Raw genomic sequence first — 16,641 nt, 5'->3', positions numbered from 1 at the left:
AAGGGAAGGTATGAAATTAGTCAGTCTTAACATGCATTAATCAAGGGAAGGAGCTTGAAGATGCCCTTGGAGAAAGACAGACTGAGACACAGGGCCTAGAGCCTGTTTTTGCTGGTGGTACATGATAGGGAGACAGCTCTGATCAATGGCAGCAGATGGCTAGGTATGAGCAGTGGGTGAGAGAGAGTTCAGTAGCCAGTCTGGAGAGACCATGCTATCATAGAAACAGCTAAGACCCAGAGGCTGAGGAGGAGTTCAGCACTGGGAGCAGGAAGAAGGGGAAATTTGGAAACAGCAGGTCCAAGGAAAGCTTTCCTGAGCCACCTGGGATGCTGGTATCTTTGGGTTGTTCCCAGTGGGAGACCTCCCATAGAAGGAATTCATCTGGCTCTGCAGACTCTCTGCTCCAGTGCTGTCCCTGGTTGTGTGGATCTGCAGGTGATGGACCTGCCCAAGGTGTGTGTTCCCTGGTTGTGTGGATCTGCAGGTGATGGACCTGCACAAGGTGTGTGTTCCCTGGTTGTGTGGATCTGCAGGTGATGGACCTGCACAAGGTGTGTGTTCCCTGGTTGTGTGGATCTGCAGGTGATGGACCTGCCCAAGGTGTGTGTTCCCTGGTTCTGTGGATCTGCAGGTGATGGACCTGCACAAGGTGTGTGTTCCCTGGTTGTGTGGATCTGCAGGTGTCCCAGTGCTGACAAGCCTGCTCTGCACGGGACAACGCTGTGTCCTCCCCCCTGCAAGCACTGCTTTCTCCTGGGTGCCTGTGACACCAAGACACAGAGACATTCTGCTTATGTCACTGGGCTGGGGGAAGAAGTATCTGGAGAGAAAAGCTTGTGTTGTCCCCATTTCCCTGGGAAACTGGCTGGAAAATCCCAAGCTGGCCTGAGGTTTAGTGCCTCTGTAGTGCTGGGAATGCTGTTGGAAGTACAAGACAAGACAATTGCAAGCCAGCACAAAGACAGTGATAACCACTGTCCTCCATGCACAGCCAGGAAAGTGTTTTTCCCTCCAACTCTGCCTGCAGAATCACTGAGAGCTCACAAAAAAGCGAGCTTCATCCTTGCAGCTTCTTTTATTCAGTGTGTTATTCACCCTCCCACTTCGGCTTATAGTTGTGCTTGTTTTCTCCTGTGTGTTTGAGATCTCTGGGTGGACAACGATTGGGTGCTGAATACAGCTTTTTGGGTTGATGCAAGACTGATTTTATTCATGATATTTGAGGTGACTTCTTAGCTCTAGAAATATGAAATGGGAGTACAGCTCACCTTGCAGATTGTTGACTAAAATATTAAACAGTGATTCACCATTACTCACTGTCGCATCAGCTCATAAATTTAAAACAACTCTCTTTCCTAGCTTTTTTTTTATTTAAGGAAAAATAAAAGAAGTAAAGCTTTATCATGCAGAACTATGCTAAATTGATTCTCCAGAGAGGTTAGCTAATAAACTTTTCACTGGATTCTGCCTCTTTACATTAGTTGGGAACTGAAGCAATCAGAGGGGAAGAAATCTTGCTTTTCTATGTTAATAGAAAAAAAAAAACAGGAGTGGTGACATCTCTGGCAAAGAAAAAAAAAAAGAAAAAAGTGAAAATGTGAATGCAATTGTCCATTATACTACTTAGAAGGATGAAAATAACAACTGTGATTACAGGCCACAGGAAATAAGAAGGTGCTGTGAGTTGTTTCTGGGGTCTCTATTAGTCATTAGCCATTGCCCAGGAAACAATTTGTATCCCCTGAAATCCTCATTAAAGAATTGTCATGGATTTCTTCCTCTAAACTAGGCAGGTTCTTCTTTCCTTCAGCAAGCCTGTGTTCCCTAGGCTGAGCACTTACTGCTGCTGGGCATTAGGGGAGCTCTGGCACATATTTTCCTATTTGTTTTCAGTTTACAGTAGGTTTGGTGTCTTGCTGTTCAGAGTGCTGTGGGGAGTGAATATGCTGAGTGGGAAGCAGTCCTGGCCCAAAGATTGTGCAGCCAGAGGAGAGACTGCAAGAAGAGACCAAGACTACCAAGGTGAGTGGCAAACCTAGAAATTTGAACTCCTGGTTCTCAAGGCAGCACTCCCTATGCATACACCAGGCTGCTTAATTTCACTTCCCTTGGAAGGGGAGTAAGGCCCCTCTCCACTGATTTCAGCTGCTCCTGAGAGCTAAATAGTTGATTTTGCCCCTGGTACAAACCACCTCCCATACACAGCCAGGGCAGGTGACTTACCAGTGTTTGTGCCTTCTGAGACTCATCCAGAGGTCTCCCATGGTTGAAGGAGTGCCTGCTCCAGAAAGAAAAGTTGATGAGGGTCATCCAAAAGGACGGAGCCAGGCCCTTCTCAGTAGTGCTGAGCCATTTGACAAGAGGCAACAGGCAGAAAGTGATGCACAGGAATTTCCACTGAAATATGAGGAATAACTTCTTTAATGTGTAGGTGAAACATGGCCCAAGAGATGTTGTGGAGTCTCTGTCACTGGAGAACCCTCTGGACACAATCCTGTGCCATGTGCTCTGGGATGACCCTGCTTGAGCAGGGAGGTTGGACCACATGACCCACTGTGATCCCTTCTAACCTGACCCATTCTGTGACTTGCAACATCTCTGCTGACTAATACCAAAATTCAATGATTTTGCTATCTTGTATCATCTCTCATCAGCTTCTAGTGGTTGTAGCACTTACTTTTTAATGTCAAGTAGAAAGTGAGCCCCATTTTCAGTGATTATTCTGCTTCTGTGAGTGAAAGCTAGTGGGACCATAAGCATCTCTGGGCTGCCAGAATGTTGTTTTCTCTTTCTTTCAGTCAAATAAAATCAGAGACAGCCTAATAAAACAGCATATCATAAGACCTTGACAGTGATCAGCAAACAATTCTGAAAAGGAAGGATGGCAGAAAGGCACTGGCACTAATAGCTTTGAATCGTAGCAGTGAGATGAAGAGTGAAAGCTCCTCCTTTTTGTGCTAAAGGAGAGAGGATCCCCAGCGTGCATCTGCTCTGGGGTCTTCCTGACACTGGTTCCTGTCCCCAGCAGGAGTGAAGCCAGAATGCATCCAGAGAAGGCTCTCAGGAGTGATGAAGTTCTGCCATGAGACTGTTGTTTTCATTGTGTTTGTCTCAATTGCTCTCTTGTAATGAACCTTGCCCAGAAACCAAGTTTTATGATAGAGTCCCCATGTTGTCTGTTATCTCACCATGTCCTTAAACTCCATGCTCATTCTTCAGCACAGGGTAGGCATGCCTGGTGCCTTTGCAAAGGTTGGATGGAACAGGTTCCCTGGCAACCCTGGGAGGCAGAATTGGGATCATGCTGCAGAGTTCTCTTGGTGCAGCCTGGGCCTTGCAGTAAGCATGACGTGGTGTGTTGGAGAGGGAGAAAACACCACAGACCTGAGGCTCAGGCTCTCCAGGGCCTCTTTCCCAGCTTCTCAGGTGAAGATAGGCTTTAATATCACCCTAGTTTCTGCCCCCATCTCCTCTTTGCAAACCATCACTGTGCTGGCGCTGGAGATGTTTGGAAGAGGAGCATTGCCATGGGCTCCCAGAGAAGTTGTCATGCTGTTGTGCTCACATCAGCTGCATCTCTCCTGGGGGTGAGTTTCCCTGTTTCAGGGGCTGATCACACGCAAGCACCCCTGGAGCACTGAGCTCTTGCAGCCAGGGACTTCAGGTGCTGACCAGCATGAGTGGAAGAGGGCAGGGAGTGGTTGTGCCATGTTGCTCACTTGCACCTGCACCAGCCTTCATGCTGCCCATATGATGCCATGGGTAGGAGTTTGAGAGCTGCTGTAGACGTTGTTTGAGGGAAAACTGCCTGGAGAATGGCGTATTTGTCACTTGGATGTTGGCTATGACAGGAAAAGGACATGGTTCTTCCCTTCCTTGTGCCCTCTGCCCTTAGACACCATGGCAGCCTGGGAACAGCCAGGATTTATTCTGGTGTCTTAGCCTGTGTTGTCCTGGTGAAGGGTGAGTCCTATTCAACCTTTCTGTCCCTTCAGGGTTCCTGTGAAGATTTCCTGCTTTCTGCCATAAAGGGGGCCAAAAGTGCTTAAGGAAATGGCAGTTTCTGAGGCAACCACACTTAACAATTTCATCAATTAATCAAGAGGAAACTAAGGAAGAGAATGGGAAGCAGATGCTCAGAGCAGGACAAGGCTATGAATGATTGATGCCATCTAAGAGACAAGGCAGAATTTACTCCAGGAGAGACCTCAGCCTGGGGCTGAAGCAACTTCCTATGCAAGAGTTCATTACTGCAAAATGATGGCAGGGAGCCAGGAATGGCTTCCTAGGTGAATGTCCAGTCCAGTGGTTAGAAAACGATGAGGTACACTGCAGAAATACAGGTTGGCTCAGAAAGGTACGTGAAGACTCACAGAGAGGTGGAACAGAAATCATATACTGATTTTCCCTACCACGTGACAGTTCTGTTGAACCTAAGAAAAATTGGATTTTTGATGTTCCCCAGTCAAAGTTACAAGTAGGTGTGATCTTTTCAAGATGTTAATATCCTGCAGCGTTTGTGGTCATGGTGTGTTAGCTGACCTGAGTGTTTGCTGCAGTCCAAATGCCGGACTGCAGCACATGCATCCAACAACCAGGACTGCCCTGAAGCATTGCCTATGTGTGCAAGGCAACTGAGGGAGAGCTTGGATTTCTTCTGGGTGTCCATGGTGGGAATAAAGGCTGTAGAGGTCTTAGCCAAAGGTATCAGATCTTGTGCAAGCCCTGCTGAAAGCAGCAATGATGAGGGGAGGAAATCAGGCAATTATTCTCCAGGTTATGGTGAATCTTTGCTCTTCTCTTCCAGCTTGGCTGGAATGATAATGAAAAGGTCTTAAGGATGAGACAAGGAAGTGAAAAATGTCATGATGAGATAGAAATTTTTTCAGAGTAACTTTGAATCCATGCTTTTTTTCTTTGCTTTTAAAACATATTTTCTACATTTTTTTTTCTCCGTGGCATTTTTTATATTGTTCTTTCAATTTCCCTCCACATTTAACAATCCTACCTTTTTTTTATCTTTCTGGTAGAAGCAACTAACTGAACCAAATGATGAAAACAGGATTGTTAGCATCCCTTCTATATGCAGCACAGCTTTTCTCTATATGAATTAATGTGACACTGTATTCTTTCCTTAACACTTTCATTTAAGTGAGTGCCAGCACAGACCTTTTGCATAAATCAGCAAGAGAAAACAAACCATCTCTTGCTATAACCATTTGTTCCTTTTACCTCAGTAATAAATCCCTCCTGGAAATAAGGAGTTCATGTAATTTATCATTGATCCTTGTAATGCACATTGTAGTACTGTATTTCACATGCCTGGAGTGCATCTTTTGATTAGAGCAGACATCAGCTTTCTGCTTGTAAAAGCAAATGAAAATATGCTCTCAATGGCAAAGTTGAAATTAGTATTAATTGCATTAAATAATCAGTGAGTAAAAGGGCAAGATTCCAATAATCAAAGTGTTCCTAAGGAAAAAAGCTAATCAGAAATGTTAGAACCAGATTAAATTTGTTGTCTTTCCTAGGATGGATTTATTGTCTTTAATGATATCAGCCCTGTGGCTTTTCCTTTTCTGATACATTCAAAAACCATTAAGTACACATGCCAGCTTGCATTATGGGTACCTGAGATATAAGACATTTCAGCCTTTGATTTCTTTAAGTTAATTAATTTTAGGCCTTTTCTTTGGTAAGAAGTTTCACACAAAACAAACAGGATTAAGCAGCTTTTCCAAAGCAAGGGAAACCCTGAGTTCTTCCAGGTGCAGTTTTCCGCCAGTTTCAGGGATGAGCAGGGGCATGCATCTTTCTGCATGTGCCAGGTCAGGCTGGTGGTCCATGATGGTTCAACGCTGCATGTATGTCAAGTCTGTGTCAGGAAGAGGAACAAAATGTCAGGGCCTCAGCCAGGACAATTTTCATGAGCAATGGCAGCCTCGCTCTCCCCAGGTACTTCCCAGTGGCCCAGAAGGCCTGTTCTCAGGAATTCTTTTCCAGGTGGCAACTCAAGCTTTCAGTTGGAAAGGGATGGTGTGAGGAGCAAATAGATAGGCTCAGGGGTGTTCCTTAGATGTGAGATGTTGGGAGGTTGCTTGCCTGAGTTATGGCCTCTTTTACTGTGGGAGCTCAGCACTTCAGTTGCCTTCCCTTGCCTCCCCTGATAATGTCTTCCACCTGGCAAGCAAGTAAAGAGGGAAGTGAGAAGATCAGAAACCCAAAAAATGCCATCAGGCAGATCTTCAACCATCCTGCTCGGCTGCTGTGTAAACCTTGGGAAAGACATAAACTGGGCAAGGGGTTGCTTCTTCCCCTAGCCAGTGTGTTGCCCTCGAGTCTGTTCCCTTATCTGTGGGTCAGGATTGAGTGATGGCCATTTCCTAGGATGACTGGGGAAGACATTCAGTGAGTAAAATGACAATCCTGAAGGAAGTCTTACACCAGACTGTGAGAGGCACCTACAGGGATCGTCAGCCCTCCCTCCACCCGAGACGATGTCTCGGGTGATGACCCTTGTTGTTGTAACTCCTAGGTGCACAGTAAAAAGATTTTGATTTCTTTCCACCTCTCTCACTTTCTAACATGCTGTTGAGATGCAAAATGCATGACTTTTGTATTGGTCTGCTGAAATGAGAAATGGCATGGGGTAAGTGCATTGAACATCAGACTGAGTGAAGGAAGAGCAGTTAGGTGTGTGGTCTCACCCATAAATAGTCTCCAGAAGCCTGACTGCAATCAGACACCACTTTATTAGCTGGACTGTGCTAATTATAAGCCAGTGCAGTGGGAGAGTAAGGAGAAGGAGTGATGTGCTCTCCTGGGCACTGAGAGCCTTGTGAGAGGCTTAGATTCCCTTTAGCAGCAAATCTTTGTGTCACATTTCCAGACCACAGAAGCTGAAAGTCCTTTGTGCACAGGGGAGAATGCTAAGGGTCAGCTGTGGTTAACCTGCAGATAACAGGACAAAAGCAAGTATATGTCCATCTGAATAGACTGCAGAGTCAATTACACCCGTGGTGAGGGCTTGGCTCATGCTCAAAACCAGGGTGTCACAAGAAGGGGTGACAAATGCACTGCAGAAAGTTGATGTGCTTTCTTTGCTGTGTGCTGCTTTTGTGGATGATAAGGTTCTCAGAGGAAACTCTTGTAATCACAGCATCAGTGTAAAGCCCCTCCAGGCCAGCAGTGGACAAACTTGGATTAACTCTGGCATAACCAAGGTCAGAAACAAATCAGAGGAATGCACTTGTGTGCACATGTATCCACCACTGGTATGACCAGGAATACTGCTCCAAAATTACTGAATTAAGTAAACTTCTGGAAACTCTCTGATTTCCTGAGAGAAGTGATCTGTGTGTATTTCAAGTTGTTTTGGGTTTTTTTTTGTTGTTACTCAGCAGCACCTTAAAAATATTGATCCATTTGTTGTGATCAGACACTAAATGGCTTTTTAAGTTAAAGAACAGTGGTCCTGGACAGGTGCTCTTTATAAATCAGAGGACCTGGTCTTTGAGATATGTTAGATGCTGCTGACTTCTGAAAAGTCAGGAAAAACAACCATGAGAGAGCCATTACAGTGCCTGCACATTGCCTGCATGGGTGTGGACTGCCAGCTGGTGGGAAAGCCTTTGGCTGTGGTTCTGCACAGAGTAATGAACTGGGCAGCAGTTTGGTTTCTTTACCTGAAAGAGATACACTGGTCTGATTGCAGAAAGGAGCACAGGTACTTCCTTGATATTTCCGTTTAAAAGATGGGGTTGATCCTTAGGAATACATTATTCACTCAAGCAGCTATGTCCTTGGTGCCTGCCTGGCCCTGGCTTGATGTACTTGCAAAATTGCAGCTCAGATGAGTTGCTTCTTTCCCAGAACAAGGTGAGGCAAAATGATGGATTAAAAAAATTCTGACATCTTCAGGACTCTTTCTGCTTTGAAGCAGTATGTGCTATTTGGTAGAAGAAAGTCAGCTCAGGGTCATGCTTTCCTAGCTCTAACTAGGGGTTGCATTGATCAAAGCTATCTTTTTTTTTTTTTTTGAGTCAAAACCTCCTGCTGTAAAGCATCAAGCAGAGAGTCTGAGTGGGTAAGTCTGCTCAGCTCAGACCACAGATGTTTTAGTGTTTTGGAGGATGCAAAGCGCATCTTGATTGTGAATGTTTTGGGCAGAGCAATTCCAGAGTGGAAGGGGCTGAAGGAACTATGGGTGATCATGGACACAAAATCGGTCTCAGTGCTGCTGTAACTAATTCAAAGGAGAAATTTTCTGTTGGCTTCTGCTGAAGGGAGGTGATGGCTGGGGCAGAAACTTCCTCAATCGTGGTCTCCAGTTTGCAAAAAAGGGCATTTAAATAGATGAGATGAGTATCAATGGAGCCAGAGGAGTCCTCAACTCCTTCACCCATGGACTGACCTCTGCTGACCTTTTACAAGTAGTCAGAGGAGCTAGCACTGCTGTGGGCTGTGTTTCAGATGGTGAGGAAAACAAGGGAAACCAACTGTATTCCTGCAAGAGGTGAGGATGTAGTTGCATCCTCTGGGGGCCTGCTTTCCTTGCTGCAGGTGAGCCTGCCTCCCTGATGGGAGAACTGAGGTCTGAACTGAATGGAGGTCTGCTCTCTCCTTCTAGGAGAATGTGTCTTCTTATCATTTTGCAAATTATCTTCTCTTTCCCAAGGAAAAGCCTCCCATTCAGCTGTGCCTTCAGAAAGAAGAGCAGTGGAATGATGTCTGAAGACAAGATGCTTGTTTGCAGGGCCACTGGTGCTAACAAGAGTCAGACCAGCTTAGGAAAGTTAAATACAAGTGCTCTATAAGCTTGGCTTTCCTAATTAGAACTGGATTGTGAGCTTAGTTGTGAACCCATCCACATTTCTGTCTTGGCTCTGGCTGTCCCAGCTTGCAGCACTGCCTGGCTGTGGTTCAGGTGAAAGAGCAGTCAGGGAATACTCCCTGGATGGATAGACAGACAAGAGAGTTTAGTTGTATGGATGTAAATTCTGCTGTGCTGCTCCAGGCCAGAGAGGGAACCTTGGCCCACATTATTTCCCAGCCCAGATAAAGCTACTCAGATTTCAGCCCGTGGTCAAGACCTATTGAGGCAGTGATGCCTTTGAGGCACACTACAGAGTCAGCAGAGCATCACCTCCACTGCTGGAGAGATGAGCAGCAGCATTTCCAGCATGCTGCAGTCCCTAGGGAGGGAACTTTGGCAGCTGAGACATGGGGAGCTGCAAGTGCTGGTGCAGGGTCCCATGTGCCATCCTCTGGAGGCCCACCTTGGTATTTGAGTCAGAATGACTCTTCTTTCCCTTTCTGAGTCACCGCCACTGTCTATTTTTGGCTTGTGCTTTAGGAAGAGTGGGTTGATGAGAATGAGATAAAGAGGTCAAAGCTGGTACCAAGGGGTGCATACCAAAATGCCTGCCATTGCTGGATGAGTCCCGTTGGGCTGTACATTGACTCTGCTGTATATAGTTCTGGGAAGTAGACTGAGGCAGGAGTCCAGCACTGCTTGGGTTCACTGAGCCCAAAGGATTGGGATGGGGTAGAGATTGCCTCCAGTAGTGGAGATTTTTCAGGTGCCCTGGTGCCCTGCCTGTGAAATGCATGTCTCTGAAATAGTCCCAGAGCTTAGCCTTTGCTTGGAGAAGACCTGAGGGAACCCAAGAAAAGTTCATCCTTTGCTCTCTGGCCAGAAGATGACTCTGGAAAGAGGGGACTCTACTGTTAGGTCACTCCTGGAGGAAATGGCATCTATATCTTAGAACAGCACAGGCACAGGTTTTAATCCAAGTACCTCATCTCCTGAAGGGGTTCAATTCTTCCCTCCTGGATATCAGGTAGGGAGAAAGATTCCCCATCTGGAAGGACCTGACTCTGTCCATGGATTTCACAATACTGAGCTTGAAGGAGATGGCTGAAAGCAGGTGGGAAGACTCCCCATCACCCTGGTGAATTAAGTGGCAGTCCATTTGCACTGAAGGTTTTGGAAAAGAGGAGGTTCTGGGATCCAGCCTTTTGGGGAGCATGCTACAGACTCTCTATATAAGAAGTGTAACCGATGGTGTTTGAACTTGAGCTGATAGCTGCTGTACCCTGGCTGAGCACAGACTGCATTAAAAATGGCATTGAGAATAATCTCCAGGCAGAGGAAGATCTTTGTCCACTTAGAGAATGAGAGATTGCTTCTGATAAAGATAGACCTTAATGTGGGGGCCAACACAGCCTTCAAAGTGGTGGTCACTGGGGCTTCCACTCTGCTCCTGTGGGAGGGAGCGGAGAGGAAGTGAGAGTCATTAAACAATCTATCATTTTAAAATTAAGTGGTGTCTCCTCAGTTCACAGGGGAGCTTGGAAAGTAATTTACCACCAATAAAAAGAACAGAAACCAGCCCTGAGAGAGGCGAACCTCTGAATGGGCTCTGCTAATGCTCTCCAGCTGTGTATGCCATGGCCTTGATGTTTGGTGTCAGCAGGGTCCTCTCAGGGTGTCACTACCCTGTATTCACTCCAGAACAACCATTTTATCTCTGAATATTCCTTTACACAAGCCAGATGAAGAAACTGTGCACATGAGCTGCCCCCTCAAGAAAGGGGACTGAAATTGTTAATTAGGCTATAACAGTAATGAAGGAAGGTGGCTGAACGATCTGAAAGACACAAAAGGCAGAGCTGAAAAATAGCAGGTAAGGCACAAGGTGAAATGACTGATACGTCATGGCTAAATGGAAGCCAAAACACCCCCTAACATGCACAGGGTAAGGTCCTGCAAAAGACACCCCTAATTTATTAATCTAGCAGAAATTATTCTTTCTAATTTTAGCTCAGCTTTGCTGCCTGCACGTGATGAGTGTTCCTGTGTGGGAGTGCACTGGAACATGGGGAAGCAAATGCTTGCTGGAGGGGTGGCTTTCAGGCAGTGGCTGTGACCCAGCAAGCAGTGTTCCTGGGCTTCCCATCAGGGCTCCACACCTCAGCAGGCTTCACTGTGCCCCTGCTGCTCTGTCCTGGAGCTGGCTCTGGGGAACAGCATGAGCCTTCCTGTCAAGAAACAAAGGGACAAGGGGGTCTGTGCATCTCAAGATGGATTCCCCATCACAGTAAGGGAATACACTGGGACTTGTGCTCTCACAGGACCAGTCAGGCATTGGTTTTATTGGAATAAGAATTGATGTTAGGAAGAAGGAAAAACATTTATGTTCCGTGTCAAAAGTGTGCAATAGCAACACAGCATGCCAAGGCAGGAGCCCTGTCCCCAGTGCAACATACATCTCCTCTTAATTAAATCTCCTGCAGCCAGCAAGCCCCATTCAGTCCCAGCAGTGAGCTGAGGATGATGTATGAGCTAAGCCTTTCCTACCCACCCACGCTACACATCTCTGCTTGCTCTGTGCTGGTGGGCTGCTCAGGATAATGGCAAAGCCAGATGCAGGGAGAAAATCCCTCCACTGGTAAACAAATTATTTACAATATTTTTTTTTAGATCTGCTCCCTCCCTGCCCTCTTGGAAATATTGAGCATGAGGAATTTCAGTTAGGAGGTTTGAGAATGACTCCTACAGCATCTGCACAGCTGTATCATCCACAGCCTGTAGGAGAATGTGTGTTCCACAAATGGTTCCAAAAATGGAGAGCCAGCTGATGTGCTGTGGGTCTATAAGGGGTCCCTGAGCCAGCCAGTTACCTTCCCTGGAGCTTCCTATCTGTCAGAGAGGCCAAGGTCTTCACCTGCCTGTTACCTTACCTTTTAGAGTACCAAGCACATACCAACTCACAGGGAAGGCCAGAAAACCTGGCCTGAATTTTGAAGCACCACTGTGTTTTAGAAATAATCCCTTCCATTTGATGATTACCAGTGTTGTTCTGAGGTGGATAGAGCATCCTGTCTCATGGAAGAGAAGTCAGGAAACAGCTGAAACGTTTTTTTTTTGTCAGTACTGCAACCAAGAAAGTAATTTCTCCTTTTCAGGGTTCAAGTGGTATATAGCAATGGCTCTGGTTCTTCACTGTCTTCTCTGGCTGCTTATGCAGTTTCTCCTGCCTGTGTGGGCAGATGCATTTGCAGGGTGGTTTCAGCAGGACTAGGCTAAAGATCTTCTGCTTGCCAAAGTCTGCAGGTGAGTCTTTGCTGATTTTCATTCATCTTCTTTACTCTGTTCCTAATGGAAGTGTGCTTCTCACAGGGTGTAAACAGCATGCCAGGTGTTTCGGCAAAGTTAAGGCAATTAATTCAACCAACCACTCCTGCTGCCCAAGCAATTTAAGACAGTTCTTCACTTTTGCTATTATTTCCTTGATCAAGAAAAAGATTTTTGTTCTCCAAGAGAATGAAGAAAGAGAGACTCAGGGAAAGGTTTGGGGAAAGAAGATTAAAAAAAAAAGGTTTAAAAGATTACCCTGGTCCTTCTTTTTGGATTAATCCTCTAGAATTTAACTCTTTCCTTCCAGTGAGGATTTTATGTTAGCTTTAAAATCTGATTTGTTCAACTTTTTGAGTGGCAGAAGGAAGGCAGGGTAGCACACATACATCTCCGTGCTGTAAGATCTCAAATCCAAATTTGATGAGATTTGTTGCAATGAGGCATTACTGTTTTCGTGCTTGCTTCTTTTCAGCAGGTGCTGGAACAGGACAAAGCACCATTTCTGAAGGTTATGATGGGACTGTAGAGACTGTAAAGACCTGAAGAGAATGAATCATCCACGCAGCTTATACATCCATCCTGGGATGAGATGAAGCCCATCTGGAAATAGCTACATCAGCTCCCTGAGTTTGGATGCATGCATGTCAGATGATCCATCAGACACAAGGGAAAAGGTTCATAAGCAAATCTAATGTTAAAGACTTAGACCTGTCACACTGGCATAGCAATCTAGGTTTTGGCTTTTCTGTTTTCTTTCTCTTTTTGAAAAATCCATCAGCTGTAAATGTTGACTCCACTGATGGGGGAAAAGATAAACAAGGCTTTCAGCCCTGGGAGAAATCTGCCAGCCTTGGGAAACTTTACCTCAATGCCCAAAAAAACCCATCACCTCTTCATGGAGGAAAGGTACCACCTGGTGAACTGAAAGCTGAAACAGTGTTAGAACCAGGTTTGTGATCTTGAGGCTTTTTTAAAGTTGATCCTTTTTCTTATGACAAAGCCAAAGATTTGGCATACATTCCCAAAACTAAACCCCGGTTCTGTACTCGCAGCACCTGGGCAAGGTGGGCCTCGATGAGGGCTAAGTTCAGCCAGGAGCAAAGATCATCAGTCAAGTTCCTGGTCAAGGAACTGGCCAAGGTCAATTCAAGAGGCCAGCCTGCAGATCAGAGCCCAGACTCACAGGTCTGTGGCCGGGAATGGGCATATCTGTGGCTGAGCAAAAGCATAGCACAGCTTAAACAGGAAAGGAAAATCCAGGGCTGTGCTGAAATGGAAGCGTTGGTGTGACTATGTTTATATGCAGCCAGGGCCTTGACAAGTCAGGAAACTTGGCTCACAGCCCTCTTCGTGGGCAACTGGACCATACTGTTGAGTTAATAAACCAGGAACTTGAAATCAAGTGCACTGAATTTCTGTATTTATTGACTTGAAATATTCAAGTTGGATCTTCTCGGTAGAGAAGAATCTGGGAATCCCTGTGCAGGTGGATGGCTGCAAAGCCAGGTGAGTCATTCCAGTGTAAAAGTGATCCTTCTATAAGTTTAGCTGAAGGACAAGAGAAACTGTTATTGATTTTTTTCTTATCCAGTAATTGTGGAAAGTACAGAGCATTCAAAAGGTGCTAATGAGCACTGATGGAAGGCTTGGTGCATATGCATCTTTCTTTGGAGAGGAGAGTATGCTTCCTGAGAGCCCTGTGCTGGCTGTCAGTGGCTAAAGAGACCTGTGCTAAAAAAAGATATATGCAGATTTGGAGGAATTGTGCTTTTCCCTTCGTGTGGTTTCCAGCAGGAAAGATCATAGCATCATAAAGCAATTTAGGTGGAACAGAACTTCTGGAGATTTGCCTCCAAAATCTGCATCAAGCAGGCCCACCCTAACTGCTACATCATGTTGTTCAGAGCAATTAAAACATCTCCTCCATCCTCCGGACTTACAGAATGTGTCTGCAAGTTAGAGCTCAGAAAGGAGTTGGGTCCAAAATGCCAATGGGAACAGGCCTGGTTTCAGCATGCATTTCATTTGTTTATTTTTATGAGGAAACAATTAGTGCTGAACTTTATTCACAATGCAGCTTAACACACAAGTCTGGCTCACTCTTATTTGTGGTGTGTTGTTGTCAGGAAAACCCTTTTCCCTTTCTCTTCTTTCAGTGATTTGCATCACATGAAAGGAGGGATGCAGGCTCCTCTCACATGCCTGCCTCATGCCCTAGAAGGGTTCTGCAGTCAGCACTGGACTACAGGCAGCATGCAAGGTCTTTGGACCATACCTGCCTTGCTGGGCCTGCCTGGGACATGAGCTCATGCCTGCTCTGTGGTCTGTGCATTCCTTCACTGGCCTTCTGGGATCTGAGTCATTGTGCCCTCTCTTAGGTGTAGAGTAATAGCAAAACCAGTGATGAATAATCAGAGTTAATAATAATGCTTGCCTAAGGTACTTGGTGCACTTTGCTCCCACATAACTGTTGAACAAAAACACCCTGTCTGCTGGGGACATGCTGTGGCTCTGCAGCACTGTGAGATTTAACAACATCTGACAACAGCCAGCCCCCCTGGCAAGCTGTAGTTTTCAGCCAGCCATTGCCAAGCCCTTTTTTTTTCCCATGGAAGTGCTGAAAGTCAGCTAAGCAATGCTCTTCCAGTGAATTAATTCTCCCAGCGGCGCACGGACCAGAGTGGATCCATTCCCTGGGTGCTCACCCAGGAAGTCATTGGCAGCTTGCAGGCAGAGGTCGATCCCATTACCATGGTTTTGTAATGCTTTGTTGAAAAAAATAAGCCAGTGCCTTAGGATTGAAGCTGACCTTGAATGAAGAAGGAGGAAAATCCATCATGTCTGGAGCTTCTCTCTGTGGGCTGAAATGCGCTTCTGTTGGGATGATAATTCTGGGGAAAGCAATTAGGGAAAGGAGGAAAGGTGGGAGCAACATTTTGGACGTGGAACAATTGTTTCATCAATGTATGTCTGCTCCTAAAGAAGAGCATCCTTGTGTCCTCTACAGTATGATGGAAAGACAGCTGGAAAAGGAACTGACTGGTGCAATGATCTCTGTGCAGATGTTCTGGCTGTGAGTGTGTAGCAGTCAGTTGAACACATTGACAGACTTCATTTCCCTGCTGGCAAATAGTACTCATTTATCTTTAGAACTAGGGTGAGTCCTTTCCATGAATGGAGAGTAGATTCTTTCAACTAGTAGATCCTGGGTGGTTGGAAAGTACCCAGACAAAAACAGAATCCCAAAGAAGTCAGATAGGGTATCCGGCTGCATGACTCACACATTAGTCCATGTTCTTTCTCAGCTGGATTTTCTGCTTTCCTCAGTTTTAGTTTTCAGAGTACAAGTGGAGGTGGTTATGGAGAGGGGGAAGGCTAAGATGCCTCTTGCTGTGGGCCCATTTACTTTTTCTGTGGTTTGGATGGATCAGGGGGAGCTCCACTCCAGATAGCTATATGACTACATGCAAGGGGATTGGAAGAAAGAAACATGCTGTAGTTGACACTTGCACAGCTTTAGGGATGTCTCCTGGTGTCACTAGATGCTTTCTCATCCAGATCTGGACTTCCTCTTTTCTGCCTAGCAGGCTCTTCTCTGTGATGGCCTCCATTAGATGAGTCAAAGGATACTATTCACTTCGATTCAGCAATACAAGAGTAAGCTGCTTTCTGCTTAATGTGGGTGCATTTGCTTCTATTTATGATGAACTAATATTTTCTTCTGTGCTGTGAACAGTAGCATTGAGCATACAGCAGGTACGCTGCTAATTTTGTCAGCAAAGCTGGTTAGGGAAGGAGATAAGAGGGGAAAGAATGAATCACTGAAGGGAATAGCTGGCTCAGGCGCTGGTGTGTTATCATCACGACCGCACAGCAGTTTCTGTGCCTACTCACCCGCCCAGCATGAGGTCCATTTGGACCTGCAGAGACACACTGTGACTTGAAACTCTCTTTCCTTTAGGCTTCCCAGAAAGCTCCGGGCACAAATGAGCTGGCAAAGAGGTAGCTCAGTCATGATCCCCAACCACTGGGAACCTGCAGAGCATTCCTGACTGCCAAGTGCTGCTTGATCCAATAGGCAGAGGCAACTGTAGTGACTAGATCCACATGGGAAGCAGTTTAGGGAAAGCAGGAGGTACTGAGCTTTATTGCCTGGGAAGTAGATTAAATCCTGGGACAGGTCATGGGGTAGATTCCTCAAAGTCCTTGAGCTGAGAACAGGTATCACTTTATGCATAATGCCATCAGATGAAATTTTCTGAAGGGGCACACTGTTATGAGTGATAGAAGAATGTGTTTGAGCAACTGGCAAAACAGGACGAAAATCAAACACTACTTGGTGGTAATGGATCACCAAAGACCTATGTAATACAAAGGTCAAGAAGTTGTAGTAGAGTTCTTAGCATCTCCCTATAGCATTTCCTGGTGCTGCTACTGTCGGGTCCTCCTGGCTCCTCAAATTGATGTATTAAACATTCCAGATTTCATAGTGGTGC

The 16,641-nt window shown here is 45.7% G+C and overlaps 1 long non-coding RNA gene across 1 annotated transcript; it reads left to right on the top strand.

The window, feature by feature from the left end:
* Positions 1-1,904: 1,904 nt before the first annotated feature.
* On the top strand, positions 1,905-13,557 carry LOC118686431 (uncharacterized). Its single transcript, XR_004980172.1, has 3 exons — positions 1,905-2,025; positions 11,974-12,121; positions 12,618-13,557. It is a non-coding gene; the product is annotated as an uncharacterized LOC118686431 (long non-coding RNA).
* The last annotated feature ends 3,084 nt before the right edge of the window (positions 13,558-16,641 follow it).

This window comes from Molothrus ater, chromosome 4 (assembly GCF_012460135.2).
Source record: "Molothrus ater isolate BHLD 08-10-18 breed brown headed cowbird chromosome 4, BPBGC_Mater_1.1, whole genome shotgun sequence".
Lineage (NCBI taxonomy): Eukaryota > Metazoa > Chordata > Aves > Passeriformes > Icteridae > Molothrus > Molothrus ater.
The sequence above is the reverse complement of the archived record's forward strand: the minus strand, read 5'-3'. Positions and strand labels throughout refer to the sequence as shown.